Here is an 11,217-nt window from a genome sequence, read left to right as displayed (position 1 = left end):
ATTCTGCAGCTTTATTTCCCAACCTCTACTCCAGCCCATGAAATACCCTTGTCTAGAGTGTAACTTGTGATTATTTTGCACCAATAAAACATGAGTGCAAAATGAGTTTCAGTTCTGAGGTGAGGTGCAGCCTCCCCTTCCTTCCTGTCAGCTAAATACACAAAAGTACCAGTCCCTGAAGAACTTCAGAGCTAAAAATTAAGAACCCTGGCTTCCTCAGTTACTGACAGAGAAGGTCTGCCAGCAGGAGCTCTCTGTGGGCTACCATTTAAACAAGAAATGCACATCCATTATGTTTAAATGATGATAAATTTGACCTACCTCAACTACCATAGGGTTAAACTGGGTTGTGGGTCTTGCAAACCAGTTGGACTTCTATCTCCAGGGCAATGGGAGTCCCTTGAAGTCTTTAAGTTATGAAGTGTAATGATCACAAAATTAGTTATCTTCAAGTAGCTCTCTCTCTCTCTCTCTCTCTCTCTCTCTCTCTCTCTCTCTCTCTCTCTCATGAAGGAATGGCCATTATGTTGAATAATTTGATAATTTTCCTTAGATTTGCACTCCACTTACATCATGAAGGCTTGTGAAGGTTATGAAAGCTAACGACTTACTCAAACTGTTTCAGTAAATTCCAGTCTTAATAAGACAATAGTCATAAATGTCCGGAGATTAAAAAGACATAATAGGTCATTTTCTCCAAGTTCTTTGTTTCACAGAAAACAAAAGGCCGTAAGGTGAAGTGCTTAGTTAAGGTCACTTGGGGATGCTGACTAACAGCAGAAAGGAGAGCATGGACTATAGCCAAGCTTTCTCTGTCTCATTCCAAGGTTCTTTTTTTTTTCCACTATGCTTGGCTGTTTAAATTCCTTTAGCCCCAGTGCACGCAACAGATCAGATTACTCTGGGGAAATGAATTAAAGGGATTAACCACTGAAAAGTTATAGTTTGCAGTTAAAAGAAATGAGCTATCAAGCCATGAAAAGATATGGAGGGAACTTAAATGAATACACTAAGTGAGAGACACTACTCTGAAAAGGCAGCATAAGGTATGATTCCAACTGTACGGTTTTGAGTAAAAAAAAATTATGGAGATAATGAAAAAGATCAGTGATTGCCAAGGTTTGGGGTGCCAAGAGGGATGACTAGACAGAGCAGAGAACATTAGAGCAGTTAAACTGCTGTCTCAGATACTCTAATCTTGGATATGTGTTATGATACATTTTCCAAACCCATAGAACGTACATAACATTAGTGAAACCTAACATAAGTGCTGGACCCCTGGGGGGATAATGAGCCTCAGTTACATCAAATGTGCCACTCTAGTGGGGGCCTTTTTCAGTGGAGCAGGCTGTGCATGGACAAGGGTAGAGGAAAATGGAGAAATAGTTATTGCTTCCGCTCAATTTTACTTTTAAAGTTGTTATAAAAATGAAGTCTATATATTAAAAAATCATAATTCTTGCAATAACATTTCATTGGCACATTTAGAAATATTCAAGAAAATATAATTCTTAAAATATAGAAATTTTAAGAGTATGTTAACATCACAAATTGTATCTTCTAAATTTGTGATTGAGGAGCAGAGTTATGCTTGGGATGTAGCTCAATGGCACAAGCACCTGCCTGGTAAGCGCAAGGTCCTGAGTTTACTTCTCAGGGCCTAAATAAATAAATAAATGTGTAACTGGAATGAAATAAATAAAATATAACATCTTATATCTCCTTACAAACAAAATTTCCATCAGCAACAGAGAATATTCTCAGTACAACTGTCTTCATCTCTATAATTTTATGTCTTTATTATGCAAAATTGCTTATATATTCTTTTCTGAACTTTTCTAATAAGCTGGAATGGAATTCTCACAGTGCCTAAGGGTTAATCTACTACTGCTAGTAGAGAGCTGCATGAGACTGAACACACCTAGACAGGTACTTTACTTAGGCTACAAAATATTAAGCAAGAAAAGGCACTACTTTGAGAAAATTGCTTTTCAGTTCCAAGGGCAACGGCAAGCTCTTAGCTGCTACTGGTGAAAGATGATAGAACTATATTTATTTTCATGTGTGAATAAGAGATTTGAATATGTCAAGTGAAAGTAAAGAAACATTAGAATACCTAACAAACAAACGAAAAATTATAAATAAATTACTTAACAACACATATTAAAAGGTATTAATATCAGGGCTTTCCCATGTTGATATTAATCTGGAGGTGATATAAATAGAAAAAATAAAAGCTACCTTAATCTTACTGGCAAACAAAGAAACTAAAGGAAATATTATAAAATTAAAATTAGCCAAAAGCATAAATATATTCACCTGTATTCCTTACAGTCCCATCAAATCAAACTCATAATCTGTAAGTGATGTTGAATAGATCAACCCACTAATAAGAAGGAATAAATTTAGTGAAAGGATATGCACCATTAATTCACAGAAATTGATTCAAAATACACGAGAAATGCCAAGCAAATGTAATTTGTCCGTGTCCATTATTGGTCCAAAAATAGATTATATCTGTCTATATATTGAAGAATACTTTTAAAAATGAACAGTCAATATATTGGGAACAGCAGTTGAGTAATGACAACATGTATGGTAGCTAAATTTGAGAGAATAGGAAATTGAAGTTCAGGGTGTGGTAGTGGGAAAAAGAGAGATTGCCAACTGGAAGCATAACTTTGGTCACGATACCTACTCGTGCTTCTTTTCCTTCATCAGTAAAGTTGCCATGACCATAATTACCATGGAAGTTTCATGTGAGATGCAAAAATTAGACACACACAGGGCATATAATCTGCATTGTGTCTGGAACATAGTAACCATTTCAAAATGTTACTCTATCATTATCGTGATTAAATAACATTATTAGTATTATTATTGTCATCATCACATCAAATTTCCTACTTCAAATTCTCTAAATTTGGAACCAACACGTTATTTTTGTTCACAATAAACTGGTAAATGACTATTTGAATATGTAACTGATAGGTCACTTCTTGAAGAGATATATTTTCTGGTTATACCTTATACATATATACATATCTAGTTATAGTCTATTATTTTATTGAATAATTTTGGTCTATGAAAAACAAGTTTGGTTCTATAAAAACAAGTGACATTATGCAAAAAACGATAGCTACCAATTACTTGCTCATTTCATAAGCAAAAATGATAATTTTTGATAGCTGTTATGCAAAGCTTCAGTACCTTTTGTTAAAACTAAAGTGCTCTTCATTTTATAACAATGAATAAAAGGTATTAGGGATCAATAAAGAAAAGAAGAAAGGAAAAACAAGAAAGAGAAAGAAAGAAAGAAAGAAAGAAAGAAAGAAAGAAAGAAAGAAAGAAAGAAAGAAAGGAAAAGAAGCATATTATTTCCAGGTTGCCCTCTTGAGCATTGGACAGAAAGTTCAGAATGATCTGTAAAAAGGAGGGTGAAAGGAGGGGTGGTAAAAGGGTCCAAGGGGCTATGGGGCCATGTGAATCCATGTGGAAAAATGATCAGTGCTGGAGAAGGTTAAATTCTTAGTCCCTGAAGTCTTGCTGCTGTGGCGAGAGCCCAAGAAAGTTAATGAAAGAAAGGAGCACTGACAACTCCTGCTGCTTTGACAGGAGTTTGCCACCTCATTACTGGCCAGATTCTTACAACCAAAAGAAAAGAATACTTCTGCCAAGGAAAAGAGTAAGAGCTGAAGTGAGAGTCATCCAAGCAAGGCACTGCTTATATTGGGTGGGGATCAAAGTAATATCAAACAAAGGAAACCAAACAAGAAATAGCTGATCCAAGAGCTATGAACACAGACTAGACAACTATCCAAAGCTAGGCAGGAGAGATGGAAAGGACAGTTAAGTGCCCCAGTCCTCCCTACCACATAGGAAAAAGTAAATGAAATGACACCATCTGCTCACTTTCCCAGAAGAGAGAATTTGAACTCCTTGTGGTAGGCAAGGCAAACATTTCCAAAGGCATTACTCTAATTACAAATGATTAGAAATCATTCCTAGAAGTGAAGACTTAACTCACAGTGTGCCTGATTAATGAACGTTCTCTGCACGTTCCACTGCAGTTTGAGCTCACTTTGAAAACACTGGCTAGAGACAGTTTCTAAGACTTTGAAATGACTCTTGTGTAGATAATAGGATTGTACTACATTTTCCCTTTATCTAAGCAAACAAATGTTTTTACTAAAGCACCAAGGAATATCAGAAGGCTCTTTGAGAAGCAGCAAAGGCAAATTTGTTGCTCCAGCTTTGAGGGATACATGGCTTGAAAATTGAAGATGAAGATCAACCAAAAATTTCAACTTAGATTTGAATTTGCAATGATAATTTTCATGGGAATGTATTATTTTTATAGATTGAAAATCAAGTAGAATCCCATTTAAGGAGCAAACTGTCACTATCCCCCACTAAAAATTGACAATACCAAGTGTTGAAAGCATTGGAAGAGTAGAGTAACCTGAATTCACATACATTGTTGATGGGTAGAAAATAGAAAACACTCCAGTTATATCTATAAAAGCTAAACTGGAACACTCTCTTTGACCTGAGAGAGAGAGAGAGAGAGAGAGAGAGAGAGTGCAATACATATATATGCAAAATATGCAATATATAAATATATGAAATACATATATATCAATATATATTAATCAAAAGACATGTAATTGAATGTATTTAGTATTATTAACAAACTTGAGGAGACTATAATTGTAGATATATAAACTATAGTATATTTGTACAATAGAATGCTCTCTAACAAAGATTGTAAACTATGGTTTGGGAACTAAATCAGGCCCACCATATGCTTTTGTACACAGTTTTATTAGAACACAGACATACTTAATGATTTACATGTTATCTATGCTTAATTTCCTGGTGTGATATTATAGAATGGCAAACTTCCATAGTTGCAACAGGAATCACGTATTTCCAAAACATTAAATGTGTATATTTACTTTTCTAAAAAAAGTCAATCTGTGTTCTACAAAAAAGAAAAATTAAAAAAATAAATGGATCAAAGTAGTAATTACATTTATTGTTTGATTCCATTTATATAAGGTTCAAAAACAAGCAAAATTGTTGTAAACATGATGTATGACAGAAAAATGATTACCTTTGTGGAGAGAATAAATTTTACATGAAGTTATGATGCAGATTTCTGGTTCTGTTTTTATGTGGAAAATACCTTCATGAATATGCTAATTTATAAAATATGATTAAATATATGGACTTATCTACATATTACATCTCAATCAACAACAAGGGCCAACACATCCTAGCCAAATGAACAGATTAACTGGAAGAGATAATGACTACAAATATCTATACATCAAATACTAGTGTCACCAACCCCATGGGACAAAATCTACGGCGATAAGGACAGTGATCTGTCATAGTGGAAACTTCAACATGCCACTCTCACAGCTAGGCAGAGCAACAAGACAAAAATGATGAAACTATCAGCCAAGCAATACTATTGAACAAGTGGATTTAGCAGGCATCGACAGTGTGTTTCATCCAATAATAAGAGAATGTATATTTTTCTAAAAAGCCTATTGAACACTTTTTTTCCAAAGTATACCTTATCATAGACCATAAACCACAGCTAAGTAACTACACAAAAATTGAAGAAAGCCCTAATCCTATCAGTTCATAGCGGAAAGCATTTAATCCATCTCTAAGAGTTGCCAATATCCTAACTGTTTTACCATTACTAAAGAGTCCAAGTTTAAAGTCTCCTCTGAAATTTAAGTCAAACTCTTTTAGTTTTGATCCCCTATAAAACTGACAAGAAAGCTAAGCAATTCCAAAGTACAAGGACACTAAATAAACATTCCCATTCCAAAAAGTAAAAATAGGAGAATAGGTATGAGTGAGGCTGAAGAAAGTCCAAAATTCAACAGGGGAAACATTAAGTCCTGTAGTGTCATGACTGGAATCCAGGGCAATCTGCAGCAAGATTCCAAAGGGCTTGGGAGGCTCTGTCTCTATAGCAGTGCCTACATCGGTAGCACTCATACTGTTGTGCTGGGCTGGCTTTACAGATTTTTTTTGGGGGGGATCCAAATTCCTGGTTTCTTCAACCTTCTGAGATCTCTACTTCACTTTCATCTTCACACCCATAGCTTCCCACACTGTCCACTCAGGGGCATACTGGATGGCAATCTGGGTGGAGCCTTTCTGACCGTACAACAACTCTGGCATTCATTAGGCACCTAAAACCATTGCCACATTAAGACCGTCAAGCTGTACTGCCAGCTGGAATTTTAGTCAAACTTCCTTCTGTCTTGGTTGTAGGGCTCAAGTGCCTACATTGCTGAATGTATCCAATCCCAGCAAACAAATTCTCTAGGCCACTATCATTCTGTAATATGGTGTTCTGTGGCTGTCGTCTCAAAGCAGTTTTTTATCTTCATAATTTTGAGACTGCAAAGGATGTTGTCCTGCTGATTCTTGTGATGCCCTCAAACCACCTTTTCTATTGTTCCCTTCAAAAATACTTCATTTTTTAAAATTATTTTCAGCAAAGGAGTTTTATCTTTTCCTTCTTTGCAGGTCATAACTTTGCCTGAACTTTCTTTTGGCCCAGATGAAAACTTTTTACATCATTCTTTAGAGGCCTTTCACCCTGCTTCTCAGGGTAGATCTAGTTAACAGTAGCCCCTAACAATATCCATCCCACCTCTTCAACAATGGACTGCTTTGAAATTTCTTGTATAACATTAATTAGTACACTGTCCTTAATCTCAGTCTTCTGAAAGAATCTGTGGATACCAGAAAATACAGCCAAATTATCTGCCAAATTATGGCATGCATCATTTGGAGTCCATCAGCCAACATAGCCTTTGTTTCTAACTGAAACCTCATGAGTCTGGTCTTTGCAAGGTGAGTTTTTATCAGAATTTTGGTGTTATAATTTCTGACCAAAATCTCTTATCAAGCTCTTCTCACAGAATTCCAGAGCAATTTCTACACCTGACACTCAAAATCTTTCTAAATTCTTCCTGCATGCCAATTCTAAAAGTTTCTAAAGCACATAGCTAGGTAGGGCCACAGCAATGACCCCCCTTCTCTGGTACCAAGATCTATCTATTTTGTCTCATTGCTGAGACAAAATGCCTGACATTTGCATTTTAAAGGAAGAAAGATATGTTCTATCTCAGTTTGTGGATGTTTCGGTTCATAGTCAGTGGGCTTCAAGGCGGTGCGGCATAGCAGAAAGCATAGCAGACAGGCAGGAAGCAGCAGCAGTAGCAAGCAGCAAGCAGCAAGCAGCAAGATGGCCTTCCTTTTCTTCCCCCGTATATTTTACCTAGGCTCTAGGTATAGAGATGGGCAACATCAAAACCAGGGTTGGGCTTTTGCTACTCATCTGAGAACCATACTAAACCAATTTGTTCATCACATACCCTGAATCCCGATGTTACACACACACTACTCCAGCACCACACACTCAAGATGAAGCCACCTCCCAAACATCTCACCTGTAAGAGTCTGAGACTTTGGGGGACAATCTAGATACAAGCCATGCAATACTATTGGGCAGTTTCAGTCGCAGCAACAGCCTCACTCTCATTCTTAATATCTGCCTTTGTCATTTGCTTGTTATGGAGACAAAATATCTGGCATCCACAATTTGAAGGAAAAGAGATGTATTGTGGCTCATGGTTTTGATCTACAGTTAGCTGGTTCCAAAGCAAAAACATCATAGTGAAAGGGTGAGTAAAAGCAAGCAGCTCCAACTATGATGCTCAGTTAGCAGAAAGAGAAAGTAACATCTGTTTCCACCTCAAATTAGGAAAATCCATTTCCATCTCCAACCAGGATCCACCTTCAAACAGCACATGCAACTACTGATGTCATCAATAGATAAATATATTAATTAGTATAGTGTTACTTCATCCAAATCATCTTCAAATACATGAAAACTTTGGAGAACATTTGACATCTAAACTACAATTGTTGCTAAAAAAAAAAAAGGAATTTTTGTATTGAGTGATTTTTATTTTAAATAATTTTGTTGTTTCATGCAGTTGAAACAAGGGCAATAAGGGGGTGCCGTCATTTTCAACTTAATACTGTGTTTATAATTCATTTATTCTATGAAAGATGTTGTTATTCAATATTTCTAAAAGTTATCTAGTCTAGTGTAAATAATATATAAATGTGCCATGTTCCTGATGTCTGAACAACTTGGAAGTTCAAAGTTTAGAAAGTAGTAAATTACAGGCTTGCTCCTTCAAAAACTCTGAACTTTGAGAGCTAAGGGTCTCAATAACAGTGTGTACTTTGGGTTTTTTGTTTCTGCTTTTGTTTTCATTTATGTGTTTGGCTTCAGCCTTCCCAGCTCTGGGATTACAGACATGGGCCACCATGCCTAGACTCCACAGAACATAGTTTGGAAGGAGTGTTTTGTGCTGTTCTATTTGAAGGGGACTGGGAAAACTCCATAACTAGGCACTTGAAGACTTGTCAGTTTATGTATAACGTGCTTGTCTTGTATCTAAATGGTGTTCATCATAATCTTGCTTCAGATTTAGACCTGGTTCTTCCAATGTTTTCAGGGGATGTGTAGGTGTAATGGTATGTTCTTCATTTTCAAATTTCCCTCAACCCGGAGTCGACACTAATAATTTTCCATTTCACATATATAATTAGGCACATTACATAGTCTAAAGTTGTATGTCAATTAAAATTTGCATGAAAATTAGGGGCACAGTAGTGTTTGATATTGAAAAAAGTGTTTCCTTCAATAGTGATGTGAGAGAAGATATTTTTGAGAATGAACTCCATAATACATACAAATTTTATAGAATTTATAATAAAATAGACTAAAATATAAAGAAGTTGGACAACATTCTTTCCATAATATAAGGCTAACTATAGTGTACCCATGCTTCCAAATTCAAATGTAAATTAATAGTATTAAATATAATACCAAGGCTATTTTTTATTGAATTCAATTTATGAAAGCTGCAGATAATTTATATTACACATTTCTCCACATAGCAGATTTTTAAAAGATTCATTTAATGATCTTAGTACTGTTGAAGAATACTTTAAGCAACCTACTATGAAGGGAAATAATGATCACCAGCTCTTATATTAGCTTTGTATAAGGGGATCAGTATGCCTCTGTGCTATATATTGCTGTGAAGAATAGATCTTTTGTTATCTAATGCAGTATTACTATACTCTTGGAAGAATGGACCAGTGGATCACATATAAATACTCTTTCCTAAAGCTCCTTTAAATAATCATGACATTATATAAGCTAATTTTAAAAGTACTTGGCATATCTTTTCAGAGTGCATTGAAAAATCACATTTCAATGAAACTGCAAATAGAAGATTTGAAGCAGAGTATTAAGATCTATGTCACAGTTGTAATACTTTGTTAAAGAGAAAAAGAATCATCTGTCACACCCCAGACAGATGAGCATAAGGCAAGCTATTCTCCAGGCAGTGAGAAAGTCTTAGGGGAAAGCTCTCTCCTCCCTATCCCAAGAATTAAGACAGCTTTCTGTCTAGCATTACCATCAACGAACAGCTCACATGCCCATCTCTGCTCTAGACTCCATAATTTCCCAGAGGATATAAAAGGCACTTACAAGTGTAGTCATATATTAGCCATTCCTAGTCCCTCATTTTCTTATCACATATGCACATAGTTCTCAACATTATGTGCTGTGTATTTTTAAAGTATTAACTATTAAGTATACATTTTCAGTGATGACTTAAAATAATATTACAATTTTAATTTTATCTGTGATTGTAATATGTAACTTCCTACTCTAAGTTTCTTGTCCTGAACTTTTGGCTTGTCACTAACCTCAGATACTATTTGTTTTATAACTACCATGTGTTATGTGCTGGGATAGAAGAATGAGAATACAGATTATGTTATCATGGAATTTTATATTCTACTGGAAGAAGCAGAGTGAATGAATGAATGAATTCAGATCTGATGTAGAAGTGATAAAGATAACAAGTGATGTTCAATAAAAAAGAAATTAAGTTGATCAAAGGAGATACTACTTGAGATTATTAGAAAGTGTTCTCTGAATAAATGAGGTGATTTCTGAATGATGGGGACATAGTCATAGGCAGAATTAGCTAAGGTAAGAGTTAAACACAGACAAGACCATAAGGAAGCCCAGAGAAAGTTCCATGTCTATGGAAGCCCATGGTGAGGCTGATAGCCAGTATGGACAGATAGCATGGCAGACCTTGGAATGAAACTCACTTGGAGACAAAGAAAGGATAATTACAGAGAGATTAGGCCTGAAGTTCAAATGTGATGAAACTATTGACCAATTCTATGCTCAGGTGAACATGATTTAACTTATCTTTTCAATTGCTTGTGTAAAACGAATTATACACAAAGCCAAGAATGGAAGGTTAGGGTAATTTGTGGCTACTGAAATTTTTAGGCCTCTAAGTTGCAGCTTTAAACTCAAGCAACAGTGGAAATAGATTGTTTCCCCACGTCATTAGTTGGAGTATATATTTTGACATGAATTAATTGGCATGATGGTAATAAAAAAGAACAAAGAAAAAGGTTATTAAAAGAGGAAATATACAAGATCTTTTTAATGTTCATTATTTATCCAGTAAATGCTTTTTAATTAAGTTGCTTGTAAATTTGTATCTTTTTCTTTTTTTGATGTATTTAGTACAGGGTCTCACTACACAGATTGGACTCAGTGATTCTCCTGTTTTCAGCCTCCTAAACACTGGGATTATAGGCGTGCTCCACCATGCCCAGTCTCATTTGCAGTCTCAGTGCACCCTGAGGATGGGGCTAATATGGCATGCTGGGGATCGAATCCTGGTAACAATATCTGCCTAAGCAGGCACTTTAGTCTGTCATTTCTTCTTATGCAGTATATTAAACAGGATTGTATGAATGGATTTTTGTACAAATGTACTATCTAGATTTTTTCCATCTTTTCACTTTCATGTGTCATGGTTTAGGTGGAAAATGTACCCCAAAAGTCCCATATATTTAAAATGTTCACTTTTGGAAGATTACTAGTTCATTGGGATACTATAATATTGAGTGAATTGATCCATTGATCAGTTGATAGCTGAATGTGCTGTTCAGAGATGAGGCATAGTCAGAGAAGCTGCCTCATTGGGTGAGTGAGTGTGATGACCTGCAACTGTGTGTTTTTGTCCAAACTCCTCCTCCTCCTCCTCCTCCTCCTCTTCC

The sequence above is a fragment of the Octodon degus genome, unplaced genomic scaffold (genome assembly GCF_000260255.1).
Source record: "Octodon degus isolate 3935 unplaced genomic scaffold, OctDeg1.0 scaffold00028, whole genome shotgun sequence".
NCBI lineage: Eukaryota > Metazoa > Chordata > Mammalia > Rodentia > Octodontidae > Octodon > Octodon degus.
This window is presented reverse-complemented; position numbering follows the sequence as displayed.